Below are 4,624 nucleotides of genomic sequence, written 5' to 3'. Positions count from 1 at the left end.
GAGTTCGCAGCTCATCAGAAACACACTCATCATTGTTTTGAGGGACTCTGTTGAATCTTGTCTGGACATCTTCATGCAAATATCTTGAGCAAAAATTAATACACTCATTCGCCAAATATCCTTCGGCAATGGGTCCTTCTGGACGACTTCTATTACGAACATTCGATTTTAGTGTGCACATGTATCGTTCAACAGGGTACATCTAATGATATTGAACTGGACCACCTAACCTCACTTCATTTGCCAAATTGATAGGCAAGTACACCATTATGTCAAAAAATCTTGGAGGAAAAATCCTCTCCAATTGGCATAATGTCTCAGCAATCTCTGCTTCTAAGTTAACTACCTCATGTAGGCTAATTACCTTCTGACATATCCGGCGAAAAAATGAACATAATCGAACTAAAGCGATGGCAACATGGTCAGGAAGTATGCTCTTGATCGGTACTTGCAACAAGTAATGTAACATGAAATGAGCATCATGGGTCTTGTAACCAGAAATCTTCTTTTCTGTTTGCTGCACACATCGAGCAATATTGGAAGCGCTGCCGTCTGGTAATTTTGCCCATTTTAACACACTACAAAAGATTGTTTTCTCTGCTGTAGTCATTGAGAAGCATGCCTTTGCTAACTTAGTTCTTTTACCATCATTCGTATCTTTTGGTTGAAGGTTTTTCCTGATACCCATGTCTTTAAGGTCAAAACGCGCAGCTGCATGATCTTTTGTCTTTCCAAAAATATCCAAAAGAGTTCCAATTATGCTATCAACTATATTCTTCTCTATGTGCATGACATCAAGGTTGTGTATAAACATGTTGAACTTCCAATATGGTAAATCGAAAAAGATTGACCGCTTTTCCAATTTGAAATGCCATTCTTTGATCTCCTTTGCTTCTTCCCAAAAGAATTATCTACCCCTTGCAATATATCAAATACAGTTGTTCCATCTAACAACTGCGGTGGAGACCTAAGTTCAGTTTTCCCATTGAAAGATCTTTTATTATGTCTCCATGGATGGTTCATGGGTAAAAACCTTCGATGATCTATATAAATAGTCTTGTGGCTATGTTTCAGATATATAGAAGAAGTCTCATCATTACAACACGAACAAGCCAATTTTTCTTTTGTACTCTACCCAGATAACATAGCATACGCAGGGAAGTCGTTAATTGTCCATAAAAGACATGCTCTCATGTTGAATGTTTTATTCTCTTTGGAATCATAAGTTTCGACACCTAACTCCCACAATTCTTTTAATTCTTCAATTAGTGGTTGAAGAAAGACATCAATATTATTTTCCATTGATTGTAGGCCAGGAATGAGTAAAGAGAGCATAAAATAATCAGGCTTCTTGCTCATCCAAGGGGGTATATTATACACCATTAGAACAACAGGCCATGTACTATGTGTACTACTTAAAGTTCGAAACGGATTGAATCCGTTGCTTGCTAAGCCAAGTCTCACATTACGAGGCTCCTTTGCAAAATTTTCATGTCGACTATCAAAAGGCTTTCCAAGATTCACCATCGGTAGGATGCCTTAATGACCCATCTTTAACACGTTCATTATGATGCCAGGACATAGCTTCAACCGTCTTTGTGCACATAAAAAGCGTTTGAAGTCTGGGAATCAGGGGGAAATGCCTTAGAGTTTTTGCAGCAACTTTACGAGGCTTTTTAGATGAGGTAGCATCGTCCTCTTCTACATGATGCTCAATATAACGGGATGTTCCACAGACATGGCAAGATGAGTCATTCTTATGCCTATTCCAATACAACATGCAGTCATTGTGACATGCATCGATCTTTTGGTAGTCAAGACCCAAATTCTTCACCATATTCTTCGTTTTATCAAAAGTAGTAGAAATATTGAAATGTGGCATTCCTTCTTTCAATAATTCTAAGAGAGAAGTGAACGACGTATTACTCCAACCATGCAAGCATTTTAACAAGTAAAGACGGATGGTAAAGGATAATCTTGTGATTTTTTTACATCCAGGGTATAGTTCTTGCCTCATCTACTAATTTATAAAATTTTTTTGCACCTTTGTTAGGCCCCATGTTATGTCCATCAACTTGTGTAGTATCTCTGAATCTATCACGTAACAACTCATCAATGTTATCATTGCAGTTATATTCCTCATCTGTGTCACTGTCAACATCCATAGCAACAAGTGATTCCCCATGATTAAACCACCGCCTATAACCTTTTACGAATCCATTGCATATTAGATGGTAATACACGACATCTCTCCTTAACCAAAGTCTATTACAACACTTTGCACATGGGCACTGAATGTCTTTCCCTTGAGGAATTCCCAGTGATGAAAAAGCAAAGTGTATAAACTTTTCTACACCGAGTTGATATTCTTTTTCACGATGTGGTGTATCCATCCAATCCTTGGACACATCCATCGAAAACCTATATATTTCAAATAGATAGCTAAGTTTCTAGTTTGAAGTCCTTACTGCTAGTCTCACTAACTACGAGTCTAGCATATTTTGAAGGCATTGGACATAAAATAGCAAAGAAAATTAAATTTTAGCAATTCTTAAAGAAGGTCCTAAAGTGAGTGCCTCAGGAAAGCACTTAAGTTGTACGCATAACATTAATAACAAATTAATAGATATATTTAAATTCGCATGAGCCAACCTTAAATACTGTCTTAATCTGTACCACAACAGCACCAAAATAGTAGCGCAGCAGAAGCAGAATTAGAGAGGTAGCAGTGGCAGCGAGTAGCAGTTCGGTAGTAGATAATTAGTACCAAAGCAACAGCAAAGCAGTACCACAGAAATAGCAGAACTTATTAATTAGATAGAGAGAAAGCTGATATTTCCTGCACCAAAATTGCTAGAAATTTATGCAATTATAAAATTAGGTTTATTCAAATATAACACAACAATTAAAATTTTAATAATTCAGAGGCTATATAAACATTGACATTTAATATACTTCAATATTATTCAATAGCAAAAGTTTCATTAAATTTCATTCAATTCTCTTTAAAACACACTGACACAAGAAGATTATTAGTTCACATTAAATACTATATGGACCCATAAATGTACTCTAGTGACCATTTTTCCTTGCACAACTACTTGATAGATACAGTACTTCATTAATGCAATTTATTTAATATATGAAGTTGTAAGATAACTCAGTAAATGCATTCACTTCATTTATAAGATAACTCAGTAAGTTTAAAGCAGTGAGCTTTTTTAAAAACTGTAGAACTAAGAAGTCCCAGCACTCCTTACTTTATAAAAGAAGCTAAAAAAAACTAATTTAAAGGCAGCATATTTAATACCAAGTACTTCAAAAACATTTTTTTAATGAAAAAGAAATAAGAAGGGGTATTCAATTCTAGTCTAAACAAGCTTTACTCTTCTCTCCTCTCTCTCCTCTCCCCAAAGGAAAAAAAGCTGAAACTTGAAATTAAAGTTTGTGAGGCATCAAAAAACACATACATTAGAGAAAAAGAAAGAAAAAGGACAGGTTAAAAAAATAAAATAAAAAGCAGAGGAAGCAGCTAAAAAACCAAGGATTTTCCCATTTCAGACACAGAAACGTGATCCCAAAACCTGTTATAGTTGTGAACTTAAGTAACAAAAAAAACATATTTTAGGCTAGCTAAGTAACAAGGATCAAATTCTTTGTAACAACATTACATGCATATTTAAACCAAATGCCTATTGACTTCTAGGAAAGAGTTAAAACAATAGTATTAACTTGGTTTCAACTTTCAAGAGGAATGCAGCTTTTCATTTCAACACAACATAAAAATAAATCAATTCAGAGTTTAATAACATCAGTTCTATTCTATTCTATAATTCCATAGCACCCAAAAATAATATTAACCAAAAAAATAAATCAATTCAACTAACACATTCAACACAACACAGCCATAACCGACTCATATGCACGGGTTTAATTACAGAGACTTGCTACTTAAATTAAACTTTAATCAAATACAGAATTCTATTTCATCAAATCCAATAAACATAACAGGGTTTCCAAAAGACATTGTACCCACCCTGTGATGCGTTCTTCATCAGCGGGTAAGTCCATGCATATTCTTCGCAAGTTTTAAAACTTTTTCAAATCTTGTTTAACCATAGGAAAATAAATAGGAAAATCGATGACTGAAAGTGTGAAATAGGAAAAGAAATAAAAGAAAGGAATAAGAATAGGACTTACAAAGAAGCAAGAAGCTAAGATCGATGAATGCTTGGAGAGTCTAGGGGTTTTTAACCTACCACCATAGAATATCTCAAATTTAATCACTATAAAAGGAAAATGACGTTAATAGCAAAATAGCAAAGAGTACAGCTATATATGGTTCATCAATTAAATTGCAGAAATCTACAACAAAATGTCCCACCGCATAACATTCAAATGATAGTTTACTCAATATATATATAAGAAAAAGCATAAATAGAACCCAGTTAGAACAAAACTAAAACGTGAACCAGTGTTATCCAGATTCAAGGATCAATCGTGTGTGGCAAGAAATAAGTAAAGTAAATACGATGGAACAAAAATAGAACTGCATGGTTGCTACAGCTCTCCATCATTTAAATCTATATTACCTCTTTCTTTTAAACTAAGAAACTTTAGAAAT

General features: G+C 34.5%; 1 pseudogene; it reads right to left on the bottom strand.

Moving 5' to 3' along the window:
- Nucleotides 1-202: 202 nt before the first annotated feature.
- LOC148570775 (uncharacterized) lies at nucleotides 203-2,414 on the bottom strand (annotated as a pseudogene).
- Between the last annotated feature and the right edge of the window lie 2,210 nt (nucleotides 2,415-4,624).

This window comes from Arachis ipaensis, chromosome B3 (genome assembly GCF_059453495.1).
Source record: "Arachis ipaensis isolate K30076 ecotype BB chromosome B3, ASM5945349v1, whole genome shotgun sequence".
Classification (NCBI taxonomy): Eukaryota; Viridiplantae; Streptophyta; class Magnoliopsida; order Fabales; family Fabaceae; genus Arachis; species Arachis ipaensis.
The sequence above is the reverse complement of the archived record's forward strand: the minus strand, read 5'-3'. Positions and strand labels throughout refer to the sequence as shown.